General features: G+C 61.9%; 1 protein-coding gene across 4 annotated transcripts in view; it reads left to right on the forward strand.

Moving 5' to 3' along the window:
• Positions 1 to 21,945, forward strand: part of PLAC8 (placenta associated 8) — a 63,577-nt gene that overhangs the window by 9,803 nt on the left and 31,829 nt on the right. The window contains exon 1 of one of the 4 annotated variants that reach the window (XM_030565015.1): positions 18,535 to 18,655. The exons of 2 other annotated variants lie outside the window; for them this stretch is intronic. The gene's annotated coding sequence lies outside the window, so the exon portion shown is untranslated. Of the gene's footprint in view, positions 1 to 18,534; positions 18,656 to 18,761; positions 18,872 to 21,945 lie in introns of those variants that run through there. One more of the 4 variants, XM_030565013.1, reaches the window with a different exon arrangement.

Below are 21,945 nucleotides of genomic sequence, written 5' to 3' on the forward strand. Positions count from 1 at the left end.
GGGGCAGTCCCTCCGGACGTGCCCCATCACCTGGCAGAGGTAGAACCGGGCCTCCCCCGTTGAATAATGCACCCGGTAGTGGGCTCCCTGGTAGGGGACCAGAAAGGACCCCTCAAGCGCCTCTCTGCCACGCGCCGCCGGAGGCAGTTGAAGCTGCACTTGCTGGCGGAACGAGAGAACATGACGGAGGGCGGGGTCCTTGCAGCCCAAGGGGAGAGGGCTGATGACGGTGATGGGGCGCCCCAGGGCAGAAAGGGCGGGCAACAGGATGGCATTGGGCAGGAAGGGAGGGACGGAGGTCAGGATTAAGTAGACCCCCAGGTCTTTCAACGGCTCTAGGGGGACGAACACGCCCCCCACCGCCAGGCCCATCTCAACCGCCTCCTGTGCAGTGGCCTCCGATGCCAGGAAGAAGACCACCCTCCCATACATTTTGGAGGCCGCCACGATGGCCATGGGCCCCACCACCCTCGCCAACACCCACACATGGGGCGAGGCAGGCACCAGGAGGCAACAGACGCCATGCTTCCTGGTCAAGGTGGGAAAGGGGCCCTGGCCACTGTAGATGGTAGTGGAAGCAGCAGTCAGAGGAGCGGCGGTAGGCAGGGGGGACTGCCGCCACCCACGCGTACACCCTGGGGCCCAGGTGAGGGACACCCACCGAGCTGGTGGAGGGAATAGCTGGGAGGGATGCCGCGGCCAGTAGCGGGGCCACAGCAGCGGGGGTAGTCTCCGCCATGGAGAGCCTGGCCTTTCTAGCGGGGCTTACCCTTCTTCCCACCCCGACCCTTCCCACTGGCTGGGGGGGCTCCCCCAAATCAGAAGGGGTGAGGGACGTGGCAGCAGCGGAGGTCTCCCCGATACTCGCTGCCGCCAGTGCCCCAGTAGGGGCGGTGGTAGGTGGACCGGCAGCGACGGTCGAGGTAGAGGCTTGGGCAGTGGACACAGGGGCAAGTGGAGGAGGGGCAGTGGGAGCATCGCGAGGGGTCTCCCCCGCCGTGTCCCCCGCCACGGCGGGGAGGGGGACAAACAGCGAAGGGAGGGGAAAGAGAGGAGGCAACCACCCCTTCCTGGTAGGCTGCAGGCAGGGGAGGAGGGTGCCAAAAAGGGAAGGCTAAAGGGGTGTAGGGAGCAACCAAGGACCTAGGGGTGGGAGGGCGTCAGGTCACCGACTCAGAGGGGAATTCTGGCTCCTCTAGTTGCACTAGGGGATCAGGGGGGACAACGGCATAGGGGGGTGCAGTGAACAAGGGCAAACTCAAATGGGGGAAGGGCACAAGCGCATGGGGGGGCGTGGGCGCATGAGGGAAGGGACCAATCAGGGCTGGGGGGGGTCACAGAGTGGGGGGGGAAAAGGGCGAGCTGGAAATGGGGTAGAGGGACCACAGGGATAGCTGCAGGGCTGGGGCAGGACTATCAGGGCCGCAGAGGGAAATATGTGGGGTGGAAAAACGTGGCAAAGGAAAGGGGTCAGTCCAGGGGGAGGTGGTGCACCCACAGGCACTTGTGCAAAAGTCAATGGTTGGCTGCTGCTGCTGCAGGCCCAAATGATGGAAGTGGGTGTGGTGAGCCAGGCGAGCAGCTCAGTCCCAGAGACAGGAGTCCAAAGCAGAAGGAAAACAGCCAGCAGGGGTGGAGGAGGAGGCAACAATGGTGGTGGGGGCGAAAGGGAACACAGATGGACCGGGGGCAGGCTCCACGCCACACCCCCGGTGTCCCAACAGACACAGTCCAAAACCCCACTACAAGAGCACAGTTCGAAAAAGACTCAGTCCAGGAATGCCACCTCCACAGTGGTCTTCACATGGTCTCCAGTAGCGGGTGGTCCTCTTCTACTCCTCCTCCTCCTCCGGGCACCAACAGCTCCCCAGAAACAGCCACAGTAGCCCCAGCAGCTCCAGGTGGTGGTGGCCTGGTGTCCAGGCAGGAGGGATCCCGCTCAGATGGCATCCTCAGCAACAAGAGCTGGGGTCCCTCACTCCCCTTCTCTCTGGGAAGCAGGCCAGCAGCCCCCCCCCCCCGGGCTGTAGGTGGAGTAACAGCAGCAACCGAGGGGGGGTGGGGAATCTACTAGCCAGCCAGTAAGCAGATGGTGGGGTGGGTGGTGGTGTCTAGCCCAGCCAAGGCGGGGAGCAGCAGCAGCCCTCTCCCTCCTTCCTCAACAGCAGAGATCCACTACTGGCCTATTGGCATCCAGTGGGGGTGGGCGGGCAAAGCGCGCCCACTTCTAAAGGGCCTCCCCCTAGCCTAAGGGGAGGACCCACAGGTCTGGGACACCAAATAATTACGGGGGACAACTAATGAAAAAAAACAGGATCGGGAGTGAGGTCATAGGGCTAAACGAAGGGAACCCGATGGGGACACCGAGCAGAGAACCCCGGACAACGCCCACTGCTCCTCGAAGGCGTCAAGGGAGCCAGTGGACGCCGCCCAGAGGAACTCTGCCCGGATGCGTGAGCAGACGGAGGAACGGAAATACGCCCTACAGTCGCAGGAAATCCCGTCGGCCAACCTCCTCTCCCTGGTGTTGTAAATGGCCAGTTTGGCCAGGGCCAAGAGGAGGTTGAGAAGGAGATCCCGCGACTTCGTGGGGCCACGGATGGGGAGCGTGTAGATAAAAAGGTGAGGGGAAAAGTGCAACCAAAAACGCAGGAAAATATTCAGGAGGAGCCGGAACAGGGGCTGCAACCTGGCGCACTCCAAATAAACGTGCGCCAAGGTCTCCTTCTCCCCACAGAAAGGGCAGGTGCTAGGGACAGATGTGAACCGCGCCAGGTACACGCCCGTGCTCACGGCTCCGTGAAGGAGCCTCCAACTGATATCCCCGGCGGGCCTCGGGACCAGGGCAGAGTACAAGCTGGCCCACCGGGGCTCCTCACCCTCGAGAGGCGGCAGGAGGTCCCGCCATTTGGTATCGGGGCGGGATGCGAGGGTGAGGTAGTGAAGGGTATGGAGCACGAGCGAGTACAGATGTTTTCGTGGCGCGGTCTGGAACAAAACCGGCTGCAGATCATGCAGCCGGCTGGCAGTGAAAGGGTGAGGGGGCCGATTGGGTCCACGGGGCAGGGGCCTGATAAAAATGTCCACGGGGCCTGGGGTGGAGGGTGGGCGGGGCGTGCCCTCTCGCAGGACCCGGTCGAGGTAAGCCCGAGCAGCGGGCAGTAAAGCGGCCTTCACCTCCTGAAGTACGCGCTGGGGAGTACGAGGTCTGGAGAGCCCCATGCGCTGAGCGAGCGTCAGGGGATCCAGCCAGTCTCCCCGGTCGTAGTCCAGGAGGTCTCCGACCCTGGTGACTCCCGCCGAGACCAACCTCTGGCACACCGTGGGGGACTCCGCCACCTGCACACGAAGCTGGGGATTGTGTAGCAGGGGCTCCGCGAGGAGGCCGACCCCCACGGTGGCCGCCACGGACCTGGTCGTTGAAAAGAGCTTCCAGGTCCGGAGGAGGTCTTGGTAGAAGACCGGCAGCCCGGAGAGGTCTCGCGGAAGACCTCTCGGATGGAGGTAAAAGAGCTGCCGGTCGTATCGGAGCCCTCGAAAGCGGCGGAGGAAGGCGTGCGCCAATACGCTCCACGCCGGACTACCCGCACCAAACAGGAGCCGCTGCAGGGCCTGGAGGCGGAAGACATGGACCTGAGCGCGTAAGCACTTCAGGCCCTGCCCCCCCTCCTCCAGGGGCAGGTGGAGGACCCCTGCAGAGACCCAGTGCGTCCCTGGCCAAAAGAACTCCAGAATCACAGTCCGGAGGTTGGCCAGGAAACCCGGGGCCGGGACCAGGGTGTTGAGTCGGTACCAGAGCATGGACAGGACCAGTTGATTAAGCACCAGTGCCCTCCCCCGAAGGGAGAGGCACCGGAGTAGTCCTGTCCATTTCCGGAGCCGCTCCGTCACCCTGCCCTGCAAATCCTGCCAGTTCTCCGGCGGAGACGGATGCGTGGCAGAAAGGTAAACGCCGAGATAGAGCAGCGGACCCGCGCTCCACCTGATGGCCTGAAGCGCAGGTGGGAGGGAGCTCGCCTGCCACCCGTCCCCGACCACCAGGCCAGAGCTCTTGACCCAGTTGACCCGGGCAGAGGAGGCCGCCGAGTACACAGCCTGGCAAGCCTCCACCCGCGCCAAGTCGCCCGGGTCCTGGACCACGAGGAGCACATCGTCGGCGTATGCCGACAGGACCAGCCGCAGCCCCAGCTCCCGAAGCACCAACCCCGTCAACCTCTTGCGGAGGAGACAGAGGAAGGGCTCGATCGCCAGAGCGTACAGCTGGCCCGAGAGGGGGCACCCCTGCCGCACTCCCCGCCCGAAGCTGACCGGCTCGGTCAGGGTCCAGTTGAGCCTGACCAGACACTCCGCGGAAGCGTACAGCACCTGCAGAAAACCCACAAACAGGGGTCCGAAGCCGAACGCTCGCAGAGTGCCCAGGAGATACCCGTGATCCATCCGGTCGAACGCCTTCTCCTGATCCAGGGACAGGAGGGCGAACGACAGACCATCCCTACACCCCAATTCCAGAAGGTCCCGGACCAGATACAAGTTATCAAAGATGGTGCGGCCCGGGACGGTGTAGGTCTGGTCTGGATGGACCACGTCCGCCAGCACGGACCCTAGCCGCATCGAGATGGCCTTCGCAACAATTTTGTAGTCCGTGCTGAGGAGCGAGACGGGACGCCAATTCCGTAAGTCGCGGAGGTCTCCCCTCTTTGGCAATAAGGCCAGCACGGCTCGCCTGCACGAGAGAGGGAGGACCCCGCTCTGCAAAGCCTCGGCCCAGACAGTGACCAGATCTGGGCCGAGGACGTCCCAGAACACGCGGTAGAACTCCACGGTCAGCCCGTCCAAGCCCGGAGATTTATTGGTGGGCATGCGACGGAGGGCCTCCGAGAACTCGGCCAGAGTGAGAGGCAGCTCTAGCCGGTCCCGGTCGCCCGTGCTGACCGTCGGGAGCCCGTCCCAGAGCACTCTGCAAGCGTTAGGATCGGTCGGATCCGGGGAGAAAAGAGTGGCGTAGAAGGCCCTGGCCCTCTGGCACATCTCCGCCGGATCCGTGAGGGGGGTGCCGTCCTCCGCCAGGAGGCAGGTGACGTGCTTCTCGGCCCCCCTCCTTTTCTCCAGGGCGTAGAAGAAGCGGGAGCCGCGATCCATCTTCCGAAGGAGGTGGATGCGGGATCGAACAAAAGCACCCCGGGCCCGATGGTCTTCGAGAGCCCGGAGCTCCTCCCGCTTCTCCCGGCACGCTCCGCAGAGGGATGGATCCTCGGGGCTGGCGGCCAGACGCCTCTCCAGCTCCAAGACCTCCCGCTCCAACTGCCCTATCGCCGCATCCCTCCGTCGGCTGGCACCCCGAGTGTAGTCACGGCAGAAGAGCCGGGCGCGCACCTTCCCCAGATCCCACCACCGCCGCGCCGAGGAAAAGGCGCGCCTCTGCCCTCGCCAGGCCAGCCAGAACTCCCGGAAGGACGCCACAAAGCCCACATCCTCCAGCAAACTATTATTAAAGTGCCAATAGGCCGGCCCCGGCCTCTCCGCGCAGAGAGAGGCCGTCACGGTGGCAAGATGGTGATCCGAAAAGGGGGCCGGCCGAACGCTGGAGGAGTGGGCCCGTGAAAGGTGGAAACGTGACAGGTAAATACGGTCCAGCCGGGAGTGGCACGACCGATGGGCCTCCACCCGGACGAAGGTGAACGTCGAGACGTCGTCTGGGTGGTGGTCGCGCCAGACGTCCACCAGGGAGTGGCGGTCGACAATCTCCCGGAGGACGTCCGCAGCTGCCGGGCACTGCTCGGTCCCCGAGCGGTCCCGTTCCTCGAGGGTGGTGTTAAAATCCCCTCCCAGGACCAGGCACTCACGAGGGTCCAGGGAGCCAAGGAAGGCGGATGCCTGCTGATAAAAACGTAGTCTCTCCGGGCCCGATGTCGGGGCGTAAACGTTGACGAGATGAACCACAAGCCCCTCCATGCGGACCCGGAGGTGCAGCAGGCGACCCGGCACAGCCTCGGCGACCCCTAGCACCTCGTGCCGTAGGTCGGGGGAGAACAGGGTCGCCACTCCAGCCGCGCAGACAGAGAAATGGCTAAAGTAGGCCCCATCCCCCCACTCCAGCCGCCAGCTAGCTTCAGCGGCCGGATCCGTATGGGTCTCCTGCAGGAAAACCACAGAGTACCCCCCCTCCCGGAGGAAGGAGAGCACCTGGCTCCTGCGGAGACCCATCCTACAGCCTCGGGTGTTCAAGGTGGCAAGGACGATCGGCGCCATGAGGAGGGCTGGGGGGGATCCTCGCTGGCAGACACGCCCACGGCTTCCGGCAGGCCGCGCAGCAATCCGTGACCAACCCCGAAGGTAAGCAAGGAGTCACGGAAGGCACGGACCCGCCGGTAGACCACGGCGGCCTGCTTCCCGGTCCTCCTACCCTCCCCCATGAGGGCCCGTGCGGCCCGGAGGACCTGATGGAAATCCCCCCACCGCTGGAGCGCAAGATGGACTTTGTTCCGGGAGCCACGGACGTCCTCAAGGAACTCCCGCAGCTCCTCCCTCAGCACATGGGGGGGTGGGGTCACTGATCGAGGACTGGCCCCCAGTGGGGCCCCCGTCACAGCCCCGTGGCCCACCAAGGCGGGCAGGCAGGGGGCAGATCCCCAACGTGGCAGCAGATGGACCGACGCCACACGACCCGCCCCGCTCTCAGAGTCAAGAAGGGGTGGTGGAAGGAGAACAGCAGCCCCTGGGGGGTCGGGACAGGAAAGAGCTAGTGAACCCGCTCCCTGGGAGGTACTGCCAGGGGCGGCACTGGCATCACAGGAAGCGGGGGGGACAAGGACAGGGCCGACAGGAGTAGGGCGGGGATCAGGGAGAGAATCCGGGAAGGAGGTAGAGGCAGGATCCGGAGCCTCCACAGGTGAGACGCCAGAAGGTGGCTCCTCCTGGCCAGGCTCAAGGATCTGGGAAGCTGGCAGGGGACCCCTAACGATGCCGGGCTCAGCCACTGTGGCACGTGCGGCAGCCTCGGCACCCAGAGAGAGATGGTGGTCAATGGGGTCCCCGCTGGGGAAGGAGGGCGGGTCCTCCACACCAAAGAGGGACACCCCCTGGGAAGCAGGTCTCGGCAGCGGGGCACTGGCCGTCGCCCCGAGGGGCTCGGCAGCTGCCAACAGAGTGCCACCCACAGCCGAGTCGAGGGAAGAGTCCAGGGGACCCTCAGAGGTGGGAGCAGAAACAGCGGGTAGGGGAAGGGAACCCAGGGACAGGGGGGATGTAGTGAGGTCACCCAGATCGAGGCCCGCCGGCAGAGGGTCGTCCTCCCCCTGCGTGACCGGGGTCAAACCCAGGGCCTCGATTTCTGCGTAGATGGGAGGGAGATCACAGTCCACCACCCCAGGGCCCTCCCTGCCAGCACCCGAGGCGATACCCACCGCGGCGCTCGCAGAGGCGCCAAGTGAGAAGGGGGCGAGAGAGGCTCCCTCGGGGGCTTCCACGGGAAGGGACCCCGGAGGAGGGGCGGTGTCACCTTCCGGTGCTGCCACGGCATCCCCAGCCGGCACCACAAACTGGGAGTCATCAGGGGACAAGGCGGAAGACTCGACATCGGCGCCCCCCTTCCTGCTCTTCCGGGGGGCCTCCGAATCCGAAGCATGGAAAGAAACTCGAGCCTTCCGCTTGCCCCGCTTCCCCTCCACTAAGGACCAGCCCTCCATGGCATCATCCGGGGGCTGGCTAACAGGGGTCGGCTCGGGGGGCAAGGGCAATGGCTCGGGGACTCGAGGAGGCAGTGGTGGGACAGCAGAAACCGGGGAGGATTCCCCCTGGGACGAGCCCTCTCCCACGGCCGGCGATAGCCCCGCCACACCCTCCTCCACAGAGGTGGACCGAGAAGAAGGAGGAGGGGCAGCTTCGGGTGCTAGGCAGCCAGGGGCACCGGCGATGACAGGGCCGGCGCCTTGCCGGGGCTCGGGGGTCCCGGACGCTCCTCCGTGCTGGGCCAAGGGACAGTCCCTCCGGACGTGCCCCATCGCCCGGCAGAGGTAGCACCGGGCCTCCCCCGTCGAGTAATGCACCCGGTAGTGGGCTCCCTGGTAAGGGACCAGAAAGGACCCCTCGAGCGCCTCTCCGCCACGCGCCGCCGGCGGCAGTTGAAGCTGCACTTGCCGGCGGAACGAGAGAACATGACGGAGGGCGGGGTCCTTGCAGCCCAAGGGGAGAGGGCTGATGACAGAGATGGGGCGTCCCAGGGCAGAAAGGGCGGGCAGCAGGGCGGCATTGGGCAGGAAGGGAGGGACGGAGGTCAAGATCAAGCGGACCCCCAGGTCTTCTAACGGCTCCAGGGGGACGAACACGCCCCCCACCGCCAGGCCCGTCTCTACCGCCTCCTGGGCGGCAGCCTCCGATGCCAGGAAGAAGACCACCTTCCCGTACATTTTGGAGGCCGCCACGATGGCCGTGGGCCCCACTACCCTGGCCAACGCCCGCACGTAGGTCTCCACGTGGGGCGAGGCGGGCACCAGGAGGCAACGGACGCCGTGCTTCCTGGTCAAAGTGGGAAAGGGGCCCCGGCCGCTGTAGATGGTGGCAGAAGCAGCGGGCGGAGGAGCAGCGGCAGGCGGGGGGGCCGCCGCCACCTGGGCGTAAGCCCTGGGGGCCGGGGGAGGGACACCTGCAGAGCTGGTGGAGGGAACAGCGGGGAGGGACGCCGCAGCCGGTAGTGGGGCTGCGGCAACGGGGGCAGTCTCCGCCATGGAGGGCCTGGCCTTTCTAGCGGGGCCCTTACCCTTCTTCCCACCCCGACCCTTCCCACCGGCTGGGGGGGCTCCCCCCGAATCAGAAGGGGCGAGAGACGTGGCAGCAACGGAGGTCTCCCCAGTACTCGCCGCCGCCGGTGCCCCAGCAGGGGCGGTGGTAGGTGGATCGGCAGCGGCGGTCGAGGTAGAGGCTTGGGCAGTGGACACGGGGGCAGGTGGAGGAGGGGTAGTGGGAGCATCGCGAGGGGTCTCCCCCGCCGCGTCCCCCGCCATAACGAGAGCGGGGAGGGGGACAAACAGCGAGGGGAGGGGAAGGAGAGGAGGCGGCCACCCTTCCCCGCTAGGCTACAGGCAGGGGAGGAGGGCGCCAGAAGGGGAAGGCTAAAGGGGCGTAGGGAGCAAGCAAGGACTACGGGTGGGATTGGTGCAGGGCACCAACGCAGAGGGGGGTTCCGGCTCCTCCAGTTGCACTAGGGGAGCGGGGGGGCAACGGCAGAGGGGGGAGTGCAGTCAACAAGGGGAAACCAAATGGGGAAGGGCACAAGCGCCTGAGGGGGGCGTGGGCGCATTGGGGGGAACCGATCAGGGCTGGGGGAGCACAGGGTGAGGGGAAAGGGCGAGCTGAGATTGGGGTAGAGGGAACACGGGGACAGCTACAGGGCCGGGGCAGAACTATCAGGCAGCAGAGGGAAATAGGTGGGGTGGACAAACGTGGCAGAGGGGAGGGGGTCAGTCAAGTATGAGGGGGGAGGTGGTGCACCCACAGGCACTTGTGCCAAAAAGTCAATGGTTGGCTGCTGCTGCTGCAGGCCCAAATGGTGGAAGTGGGCGTGGTGAGCCAGGCGAGCAGCTCAGACCCAGAGGCAGGAGTCCAAAGCAGAAGGAAAACAGCCAGCGGGGGTGGTGGAGGGGGCAACGATGGTGGTGGGGGCGAAGGGGGACACGGATGGACCAGGGGCAGGCTCCACGCCACACCCCCGGTGCCCCAGCGGACACAGTCCAAACCCCCACCACAAGAGCACAGTTTGAAAAAGACTCAGTCCAGAAAAGCCCCCTCCACAGTGGTCTGCATACTGTCTCCAGCAGCGGGTGGTCCTCTTCTCCTTCCTCTCCTCCTCCGGGCACCAACAGCTCCCCAGCAACAGCCACAGTAGGCCCAGCAGCTCCAGGTGGTGGTGGTCTGGCGTCCAGGCAGGAGGGACCCCGCTCAGAGGGTGGTGGTCTCAGCAACAAGAGCTGGGGTCCCTTACTCCCCTCTTCTCTGGGAAGCAGGCCAGCAGCCCCCCCCCAAGGGGCTGTAGGTGGAATAACAGCAGTAACTGAGGTGGGGGGGGGAACCACCAGCCAGCCAGCAAACAGACAGCAGAGAGAGGGGTAGGTGGTGGTGTCTAGCCCAGCCAGGGAAGCAGCAGGAGCAGGAACAGCAGCAGAAACAGCAGCAGCGAGGGCCCAGCGCCCAGCAGGAACAGCAGCAGCAGCAGCAGCAGCCCTCTCCTTCCTCTACAGCAGAGCGGTAGAAGGAGAGTCAGTACTGGCCTATTGGCATCCAGTGGGGTGGGCGGGCAAAGCCCGCCCACTTCTAAAGGGCCTCCCCCTAGCCTAAGGGGAGGACCCACAGGTCTGGGACACCAAATAATTACGGGGGACAACTAATGAAAAAAACAGGATCGGGAGTGAGGTCATAGGGCTAAACGAAGGGAACCCGATGGGGACACCGAGCAGAGAACCCCGGACAACGCCCACTGCTCCTCGAAGGCGTCAAGGGAGCCAGTGGACGCCGCCCAGAGGAACTCTGCCCGGATGCGTGAGCAGACGGAGGAACGGAAATACGCCCCACAGTCGCAGGAAATCCCGTCGGCCAACCTCCTCTCCCTGGTGTTGTAAATGGCCAGTTTGGCCAGGGCCAAGAGGAGGTTGAGAAGGAGATCCCGCGACTTCGTGGGGCCACGGATGGGGAGCGTGTAGATAAAAAGGTGAGGGGAAAAGTGCAACCAAAAACGCAGGAAAATATTCAGGAGGAGCCGGAACAGGGGCTGCAACCTGGCGCACTCCAAATAAACGTGCGCCAAGGTCTCCTTCTCACCACAGAAAGGGCAGGTGCTAGGGACAGATGTGAACCGCGCCAGGTACACGCCCGTGCTCACGGCTCCGTGAAGGAGCCTCCAACTGATATCCCCGGCGGGCCTCGGGACCAGGGCAGAGTACAAGCTGGCCCACCGGGGCTCCTCACCCTCGAGAGGCGGCAGGAGGTCCCGCCATTTGGTATCGGGGCGGGATGCGAGGGTGAGGTAGTGAAGGGTATGGAGCACGAGCGAGTACAGATGTTTCCGTGGCGCGGTCTGGAACAAAACCGGCTGCAGATCATGCAGCCGGCTGGCAGTGAAAGGGTGAGGGGGCCGATTGGGTCCACGGGGCAGGGGCCCGATAAAAATGTCCACGGGGCCTGGGGTGGAGGGTGGGCGGGGCGTGCCCTCTCGCAGGACCCGGTCGAGGTAAGCCCGAGCAGCGGGCAGTAAAGCGGCCTTCACCTCCTGAAGTACGCGCTGGGGAGTACGAGGTCTGGAGAGCCCCATGCGCTGAGCGAGCGTCAGGGGATCCAGCCAGTCTCCCCGGTCGTAGTCCAGGAGGTCTCCGACCCTGGTGACTCCCGCCGAGACCAACCTCTGGCACACCGTGGGGGACTCCGCCACCTGCACACGAAGCTGGGGATTGTGTAGCAGGGGCTCCGCGAGGAGGTCGACCCCCACGGTGGCCGCCACGGACCTGGTCGTTGAAAAGAGCTTCCAGGTCCGGAGGAGGTCTTGGTAGAAGACCGGCAGCCCGGAGAGGTCTCGCGGAAGACCTCTCGGATGGAGGTAAAAGAGCTGCCGGTCGTATCGGAGCCCTCGAAAGCGGCGGAGGAAGGCGTGCGCCAATACGCTCCACGCCGGACTACCCGCACCAAACAGGAGCCGCTGCAGGGCCTGGAGGCGGAAGACATGGACCTGAGCGCGTAAGCACTTCAGGCCCTGCCCCCCCTCCTCCAGGGGCAGGTGGAGGACCCCTGCAGAGACCCAGTGCGTCCCTGGCCAAAAGAACTCCAGAATCACAGTCCGGAGGTTGGCCAGGAAACCCGGGGCCGGGACCAGGGTGTTGAGTCGGTACCAGAGCATGGACAGGACCAGTTGATTAAGCACCAGTGCCCTCCCCCGAAGGGAGAGGCACCGGAGTAGTCCTGTCCATTTCCGGAGCCGCTCCGTCACCCTGCCCTGCAAATCCTGCCAGTTCTCCGGCGGAGACGGATGCGTGGCAGAAAGGTAAACGCCGAGATAGAGCAGCGGACCCGCGCTCCACCTGATGGCCTGAAGCGCAGGTGGGAGGGAGCTCGCCTGCCACCCGTCCCCGACCACCAGGCCAGAGCTCTTGACCCAGTTGACCCGGGCAGAGGAGGCCGCCGAGTACACAGCCTGGCAAGCCTCCACCCGCGCCAAGTCGCCCGGGTCCTGGACCACGAGGAGCACATCGTCGGCGTATGCCGACAGGACCAGCCGCAGCCCCAGCTCCCGAAGCACCAACCCCGTCAACCTCTTGCGGAGGAGACAGAGGAAGGGCTCGATCGCCAGAGCGTACAGCTGGCCCGAGAGGGGGCACCCCTGCCGCACTCCCCGCCCGAAGCTGACCGGCTCGGTCAGGGTCCAGTTGAGCCTGACCAGACACTCCGCGGAAGCGTACAGCACCTGCAGAAAACCCACAAACAGGGGTCCGAAGCCGAACGCTCGCAGAGTGCCCAGGAGATACCCGTGATCCATCCGGTCGAACGCCTTCTCCTGATCCAGGGACAGGAGGGCGAACGACAGACCATCCCTACACCCCAATTCCAGAAGGTCCCGGATTAGATACAAGTTATCAAAGATGGTGCGGCCCGGGACGGTGTAGGTCTGGTCTGGATGGACCACGTCCGCCAGCACGGACCCTAGCCGCATCGAGATGGCCTTCGCAACAATTTTGTAGTCCGTGCTGAGGAGCGAGACGGGACGCCAATTCCGTAAGTCGCGGAGGTCTCCCCTCTTTGGCAATAAGGCCAGCACGGCTCGCCTGCACGAGAGAGGGAGGACCCCGCTCTGCAAAGCCTCGGCCCAGACAGTGACCAGATCTGGGCCGAGGACGTCCCAGAACACGCGGTAGAACTCCACGGTCAGCCCGTCCAAGCCCGGAGATTTATTGGTGGGCATGCGACGGAGGGCCTCCGAGAACTCGGCCAGAGTGAGAGGCAGCTCTAGCCGGTCCCGGTCGCCCGTGCTGACCGTCGGGAGCCCGTCCCAGAGCACTCTGCAAGCGTTAGGATCGGTCGGATCCGGGGAGAAAAGAGTGGCGTAGAAGGCCCTGGCCCTCTGGCACATCTCCGCCGGATCCGTGAGGGGGGTGCCGTCCTCCGCCAGGAGGCAGGTGACGTGCTTCTCGGCCCCCCTCCTTTTCTCCAGGGCGTAGAAGAAGCGGGAGCCGCGATCCATCTTCCGAAGGAGGTGGATGCGGGATCGAACAAAAGCACCCCGGGCCCGATGGTCTTCGAGAGCCCGGAGCTCCTCCCGCTTCTCCCGGCACGCTCCGCAGAGGGATGGATCCTCGGGGCTGGCGGCCAGACGCCTCTCCAGCTCCAAGACCTCCCGCTCCAACTGCCCTATCGCCGCATCCCTCCGTCGGCTGGCACCCCGAGTGTAGTCACGGCAGAAGAGCCGGGCGCGCACCTTCCCCAGATCCCACCACCGCCGCGCCGAGGAAAAGGCGCGCCTCTGCCCTCGCCAGGCCAGCCAGAACTCCCGGAAGGACGCCACAAAGCCCACATCCTCCAGCAAACTATTATTAAAGTGCCAATAGGCCGGCCCCGGCCTCTCCGCGCAGAGAGAGGCCGTCACGGTGGCAAGATGGTGATCCGAAAAGGGGGCCGGCCGAACGCTGGAGGAGTGGGCCCGTGAAAGGTGGAAACGTGACAGGTAAATACGGTCCAGCCGGGAGTGGCACGACCGATGGGCCTCCACCCGGACGAAGGTGAACGTCGAGACGTCGTCTGGGTGGTGGTCGCGCCAGACGTCCACCAGGGAGTGGCGGTCGACAATCTCCCGGAGGACGTCCGCAGCTGCCGGGCACTGCTCGGTCCCCGAGCGGTCCCGTTCCTCGAGGGTGGTGTTAAAATCCCCTCCCAGGACCAGGCACTCACGAGGGTCCAGGGAGCCAAGGAAGGCGGATGCCTGCTGATAAAAACGTAGTCTCTCCGGGCCCGATGTCGGGGCGTAAACGTTGACGAGATGAACCACAAGCCCCTCCATGCGGACCCGGAGGTGCAGCAGGCGACCCGGCACAGCCTCGGCGACCCCTAGCACCTCGTGCCGTAGGTCGGGGGAGAACAGGGTCGCCACTCCAGCCGCGCAGACAGAGAAATGGCTAAAGTAGGCCCCATCCCCCCACTCCAGCCGCCAGCTAGCTTCAGCGGCCGGATCCGTATGGGTCTCCTGCAGGAAAACCACAGAGTACCCCCCCTCCCGGAGGAAGGAGAGCACCTGGCTCCTGCGGAGACCCATCCTACAGCCTCGGGTGTTCAAGGTGGCAAGGACGATCGGCGCCATGAGGAGGGCTGGGGGGGATCCTCGCTGGCAGACACGCCCACGGCTTCCGGCAGGCCGCGCAGCAATCCGTGACCAACCCCGAAGGTAAGCAAGGAGTCACGGAAGGCACGGACCCGCCGGTAGACCACGGCGGCCTGCTTCCCGGTCCTCCTACCCTCCCCCATGAGGGCCCTTGCGGCCCGGAGGACCTGATGGAAATCCCCCCACCGCTGGAGCGCAAGATGGACTTTGTTCCGGGAGCCACGGACGTCCTCAAGGAACTCCCGCAGCTCCTCCCTCAGCACATGGGGGGGTGGGGTCACTGATCGAGGACTGGCCCCCAGTGGGGCCCCCGTCACAGCCCCGTGGCCCACCAAGGCGGGCAGGCAGGGGGCAGATCCCCAACGTGGCAGCAGATGGACCGACGCCACACGACCCGCCCTGCTCTCAGAGTCAAGAAGGGGTGGTGGAAGGAGAACAGCAGCCCCTGGGGGGTCGGGACAGGAAAGAGCTAGTGAACCCGCTCCCTGGGAGGTACTGCCAGGGGCGGCACTGGCATCACAGGAAGCGGGGGGGACAAGGACAGGGCCGACAGGAGTAGGGCGGGGATCAGGGAGAGAATCCGGGAAGGAGGTAGAGGCAGGATCCGGAGCCTCCACAGGTGAGACGCCAGAAGGTGGCTCCTCCTGGCCAGGGTCAAGGATCTGGGAAGCTGGCAGGGGACCCCTAACGATGCCGGGCTCAGCCACTGTGGCACGTGCGGCAGCCTCGGCACCCAGAGAGAGATGGTGGTCAATGGGGTCCCCGCTGGGGAAGGAGGGCGGGTCCTCCACACCAAAGAGGGACACCCCCTGGGAAGCAGGTCTCGGCAGCGGGGCACTGGCCGTCGCCCCGAGGGGCTCGGCAGCTGCCAACAGAGTGCCACCCACAGCCGAGTCGAGGGAAGAGTCCAGGGGACCCTCAGAGGTGGGAGCAGAAACAGCGGGTAGGGGAAGGGAACCCAGGGACAGGGGGGATGTAGTGAGGTCACCCAGATCGAGGCCCGCCGGCAGAGGGTCGTCCTCCCCCTGCGTGACCGGGGTCAAACCCAGGGCCTCGATTTCTGCGTAGATGGGAGGGAGATCACAGTCCACCACCCCAGGGCCCTCCCTGCCAGCACCCGAGGCGATACCCACCGCGGCGCTCTCAGAGGCGCCAAGTGAGAAGGGGGCGAGAGAGGCTCCCTCGGGGGCTTCCACGGGAAGGGACCCCGGAGGAGGGGCGGTGTCACCTTCCGGTGCTGCCACGGCATCCCCAGCCGGCACCACAAACTGGGAGTCATCAGGGGACAAGGCGGAAGACTCGACATCGGCGCCCCCCTTCCTGCTCTTCCGGGGGGCCTCCGAATCCGAAGCATGGAAAGAAACTCGAGCCTTCCGCTTGCCCCGCTTCCCCTCCACTAAGGACCAGCCCTCCATGGCATCATCCGGGGGCTGGCTAACAGGGGTCGGCTCGGGGGGCAAGGGCAATGGCTCGGGGACTCGAGGAGGCAGTGGTGGGACAGCAGAAACCGGGGAGGATTCCCCCTGGGACGAGCCCTCTCCCACGGCCGGCGATAGCCCCGCCACACCCTCCTCCACAGAGGTGGACCGAGAAGAAGGAGGAGGGGCAGCTTCGGGTGCTAGGCAGCCAGGGGCACCGGCGATGACAGGGCCGGCGCCTTGCCGGGGCTCGGGGGTCCCGGACGCTCCTCCGTGCTGGGCCAAGGGACAGTCCCTCCGGACGTGCCCCATCGCCCGGCAGAGGTAGCACCGGGCCTCCCCCGTCGAGTAATGCACCCGGTAGTGGGCTCCCTGGTAAGGGACCAGAAAGGACCCCTCGAGCGCCTCTCCGCCACGCGCCGCCGGCGGCAGTTGAAGCTGCACTTGCCGGCGGAACGAGAGAACATGACGGAGGGCGGGGTCCTTGCAGCCCAAGGGGAGAGGGCTGATGACAGAGATGGGGCGTCCCAGGGCAGAAAGGGCGGGCAGCAGGGCGGCATTGGGCAGGAAGGGAGGGACGGAGGTCAAGATCAAGCGGACCCCCAGGTCTTCTAACGGCTCCAGGGGGACGAACACGCCCCCCACCGCCAGGCCCGTCTCTACCGCCTCCTGGGCGGCAGCCTCCGATGCCAGGAAGAAGACCACCTTCCCGTACATTTTGGAGGCCGCCACGATGGCCGTGGGCCCCACTACCCTGGCCAACGCCCGCACGTAGGTCTCCACGTGGGGCGAGGCGGGCACCAGGAGGCAACGGACGCCGTGCTTCCTGGTCAAAGTGGGAAAGGGGCCCCGGCCGCTGTAGATGGTGGCAGAAGCAGCGGGCGGAGGAGCAGCGGCAGGCGGGGGGGCCGCCGCCACCTGGGCGTAAGCCCTGGGGGCCGGGGGAGGGACACCTGCAGAGCTGGTGGAGGGAACAGCGGGGAGGGACGCCGCAGCCGGTAGTGGGGCTGCGGCAACGGGGGCAGTCTCCGCCATGGAGGGCCTGGCCTTTCTAGCGGGGCCCTTACCCTTCTTCCCACCCCGACCCTTCCCACCGGCTGGGGGGGCTCCCCCCGAATCAGAAGGGGCGAGAGACGTGGCAGCAACGGAGGTCTCCCCAGTACTCGCCGCCGCCGGTGCCCCAGCAGGGGCGGTGGTAGGTGGATCGGCAGCGGCGGTCGAGGTAGAGGCTTGGGCAGTGTACACGGGGGCAGGTGGAGGAGGGGTAGTGGGAGCATCGCGAGGGGTCTCCCCCGCCGCGTCCCCCGCCATAACGAGAGCGGGGAGGGGGACAAACAGCGAGGGGAGGGGAAGGAGAGGAGGCGGCCACCCCTCCCCGCTAGGCTACAGGCAGGGGAGGAGGGCGCCAGAAGGGGAAGGCTAAAGGGGCGTAGGGAGCAAGCAAGGACTACGGGTGGGATTGGTGCAGGGCACCAACGCAGAGGGGGGTTCCGGCTCCTCCAGTTGCACTAGGGGAGCGGGGGGGCAACGGCAGAGGGGGGAGTGCAGTCAACAAGGGGAAACCAAATGGGGAAGGGCACAAGCGCCTGAGGGGGGGCGTGGGCGCATTGGGGGGAACCGATCAGGGCTGGGGGAGCACAGGGTGAGGGGAAAGGGCGAGCTGAGATTGGGGTAGAGGGAACACGGGGACAGCTACAGGGCCGGGGCAGAACTATCAGGCAGCAGAGGGAAATAGGTGGGGTGGACAAACGTGGCAGAGGGGAGGGGGTCAGTCAAGTATGAGGGGGGAGGTGGTGCACCCACAGGCACTTGTGCCAAAAAGTCAATGGTTGGCTGCTGCTGCTGCAGGCCCAAATGGTGGAAGTGGGCGTGGTGAGCCAGGCGAGCAGCTCAGTACCCAGAGGCAGGAGTCCAAAGCAGAAGGAAAACAGCCAGCGGGGGTGGTGGAGGGGGCAACGATGGTGGTGGGGGCGAAGGGGGACACGGATGGACTGGGGACAGGCTCCACGCCACACCCCCGGTGCCCCAGCAGGACACAGTCCAAACCCCCACCACAAGAGCACAGTTTGAAAAAGACTCAGTCCAGAAAAGCCCCCTCCACAGTGGTCTTCATACTGTCTCCAGCAGCGGGTGGTCCTCTTCTCCTTCCTCTCCTCCTCCGGGCACCAACAGCTCCCCAGCAACAGCCACAGTAGGCCCAGCAGCTCCAGGTGGTGGTGGTCTGGCGTCCAGGCAGGAGGGACCCCGCTCAGAGGGTGGTGGTCTCAGCAACAAGAGCTGGGGTCCCTTACTCCCCTCTTCTCTGGGAAGCAGGCCAGCAGCCCCCCCCCCAAGGGGCTGTAGGTGGAATAACAGCAGTAACTGAGGTGGGGGGGGGAACCACCAGCCAGCCAGCAAACAGACAGCAGAGAGAGGGGTAGGTGGTGGTGTCTAGCCCAGCCAGGGAAGCAGCAGGAGCAGGAACAGCAGCAGAAACAGCAGCAGCGAGGGCCCAGCGCCCAGCAGGAACAGCAGCAGCAGCAGCAGCAGCCCTCTCCCTCCTTCCTCTACAGCAGAGTGGCAGAAGAGAGATTTCTGGCCCCAGGAGAAGCAGGCTTCTGTTCTCTGAGGGACCAGAGCAGGGGCTGCACTAGAGTAATCAGGAACTGCTAGAACCAATTAAGGCAGACAGGCTGATTAGAACACCTGCAGCCAATCAAGGCAGGCTAATCAGGGCACCTGGGTTTAAAAAGGAGCTCACTCCAGTCAGGGAGGGGGGAGCCAGAGGAGAGGAAGTGTGTGAGAGGGGCTGGGAGCAAGAGGCACAAGGAACTGAGACTGAGAGGGTGTGCTGATCGAGGACTGAGGAGCATATGTGTTATCAATCAGACACCAGGAGGAAGGTCCTGTGGTGAGGATAAAGAAGGTGGTTTGGAGGAGGCCATGGGGAAGTAGCCCAGGGAGTTGTAGCTGTCATGCAGCTGGTGCAGGAGGCACTATAGACAGCTGCAATCCACAGGGCCCTGGGCTGGAACCTGGAGTAGAGGGTGGGCCTCGGTTCCTCCCAAACCTCCCAACTCCTGATCATACACAGGAGTTCACCCAGACTGTAGGGAAGATTATTGAGGTGAGCAAATCTGCCAATAAGTGCAGGACCCAAGGTAGAGGAGGAACTTTGTCACAGTATGTATATTATATTTATATATGTGTGTGTATGTAATATATCTTTTCTGAGATGGAGTGATCTGAACTGCACCCAGTATTCAAGGTGTGGGTGTCCTGCAAATATATGTGGCATTATGATATTTTCTGTTTTATCTATCCCTTACCAAATGGTTCCTAACATTCTGTTGGCTTTTTTGACTGCCACTGCACATTGAGCAGATGTTTTCAGAGAACTATCCATGATGACTCCAAGATCTTTCTTGAATGATAATAGCTAATTTAGACCCCATCTTTTTGTATGTGTAATTGGAACTACATTTTCCAATGTGCATTACTTTGTATTTATCAACATTTTGAACTTCATCTGCCATTTTGTTGCCCAGTCACCCAGTTTTGTGAGATCCCTTTGTAACTCTTTGCAGTCTGCGTTAGACTTAGTTATCTTGAGTGATTTTGTATCATCTACAGACTCTTCCACCTCACTGTTTACCCCTTGTCCCAGAACCTTTATGAGTATGTTGAATAGCAATTGCAGTACAGATCCGTGGGGCCCCTGCTATTTACCTCTCTCCATTGGAAAAACTGACCATTTATTCCTACCCTTTGTTTCCTATCTTTTAACCAGTTACCAATCCATGAGAGAACATTCCCTCTTATCCCATGACTGCTTACTTTGCTTAATAGCCTTTGGTGAGGTACCTTGCCAAAAGCTTTCTGAAAGTCCAAGTAGACTATATCTACTGGATCATTCTTGTCTGCATATTTGTTGCCCCCCGCCCCACCAAAGAATTCTAATAGATTGGTGAGACATGATTTCTCTTTAGAAAAGCCTTGTTGACTCTTCCTCAATATATTGTGTTAATCTATATGTGTCTAATTCTGTTCTTTGCTATAGTTTCAACCAATCTGCCTGCTACAGAAGTTAGGCTTACCACCTGGTAATTGCCAGAATTGCCTCTGGAGCCTTTTTTTAAAAATTGCACTGCCTCAGGAAGTGCAATCTGTTCTCCATTTGGGAGCCATAGAGGAAGTATCTCCACAATATGAAGGCAAAGGATTTTATTCCTACTAATTCTACCTTCTTTCACAAGAGGGAAAGAGGGTTGGCTAACACTCCTCCAGGACTTGAGAAAGCTAACTAAATTAACCAGGAAGCTAAAGTTCAGAATGCTTTCACTTTCTTCCATGATGCTTTCCCTGGACTTTGGAAACTGGTTTTCTGCCCTTGATTTACAGGATATTTATTTCAATGTGGCCATAAGAAGTATCTGAGATTAATGGTCAGAGACTCACTACCAATGCAGGGTATTTCTCTTTGGCACTTCACTGGCACTGAGAGTTTTTACCAGATGTATGTAGTGGTAGCTTCCCTTCTCCACTTTTTTTGTTCTTTCCTTGTGTGGATGACTGGGTGGCCTGAGGCCAGACAAAGGAGCAAGTAAGGTGAGTATTCTTAGAATCCAGTCACTATTCATTCATCTGGGACTCAGAATACATGCAGAAAAATCTACTTTAGTCCAGTTCAGAAGATCAACTTGATGGGAGCAGTCCTCAGTGCTCCTACAGTGACTGCTTACTGACCTCAGGACAAGTTTCTGTCCATTGCCAATATTTGCAAGAGCCTCAAAATGAACCCAGGACAAAGGTCCATTCCTGCCTATGACTTCTAGGTCATTTGGCTCACGAATGTACATGCGCCCACATGGCAGCCTTTACCTCCACTGCTTATACTGGTTCCTCTCTGTTCAGGCACTCTCTGGACATACTGCTTTGTGAATCTCAGTGAGTGCTTTCCTCCCTGGATTGGTGGATGGATCCAGAAAATGTCTGTGCCTGAGTTCTCTTCTCCAATCCAGAACCAACAATGACTCTTGTCACAGATGCCACCACCATGAGTACTCTTTGAAGACAGAAATGCTGAACCTCACATTTCATAAATGGGGTACATCTCTTTGCCTGGTCAGAGGGTTTTCTCTACACCTTTACTCCAATTCTCTTGATCCCAAAGTTGATCAGAAAGCTAAAACAGGACCAGGCAACATTAATACTGATAGTCTCAGCTTGGCCAAGATACTGTTGCTATACAGAGCTCCAAGACCTCTTGAAACAACCTCCAATAACCAGGCCATTGATCAAGAGATTATTGTCCTAGAATCAGGGACACATTCTACTTCACAATCTATAGTCTTCATAGAATTATAGACATATAGGGCTGGAAGGGACCTCAAGAAGCTATCATGTCCAGTCCTCTGCGCTGAGGCAGGACCAAGTAAACACAGATAATCCCTGAGAGGTGTTTGTCCTACTTGTTCTTAAAAACCTCCCATGACATGACAGGGATTCCACAGCCTCCCTTGGAAGCCTGTTCCAGAGCTTAACTACCTTTATAGTTAGAAATATTTTCCTAATATCTAACCTAAATCTTCCTTGCTGAAGATTGAACCCTTATTTCTTGTCCTACCTTCAGTGGACATGGTGAACAACTGATTACAGCCCTCTTTTTATAACTGCTCTTAACATATGTGAAGATTGTCCCCCCTCAGTCGTCTTTTTCTCAAGATAAAACATGCAAAGCTACAGAAGGTTAAAAAAAAATCAGCATGTAGTTAAGGATCACTTTAATTAATTACCTACCTCAAGGTGAGGGTCTACACTTGTCATAAACAGATAGCTAAGGGTTAATGTCTCTTTCACCTGAAGCACCTGACCAGAGGACCAATCAGGAAACCGGATTTTTTCAACTTTGGGTGGAGGGAATTGTGTGTCTGAGGTCTTTGTTTTCTGGCTGCCTGCTTTCTCTGAGCTTTGGAGAAGTAGTTCTGTTTTCTAATCTTCTGTTTCTAAGTGTAAGGACAAAGAGATCAGATAGTAAGTTATATGGTTTCTTTTTTTTGGTATTTGCATGAATATAAGTGCTGGAGTGCTTTGATTTGTATTCTTTTTGAATAAGGCTGTTTATTCAATATTCTTTTAAGCAATCGACCCTGTGTTGTGTCACCTTAATACAGAGAGAACATTTGTATGCATTTTTTCTTT

Source organism: Gopherus evgoodei, chromosome 5 (genome assembly GCF_007399415.2).
Source record: "Gopherus evgoodei ecotype Sinaloan lineage chromosome 5, rGopEvg1_v1.p, whole genome shotgun sequence".
In the NCBI taxonomy this organism is placed as follows: domain Eukaryota; kingdom Metazoa; phylum Chordata; order Testudines; family Testudinidae; genus Gopherus; species Gopherus evgoodei.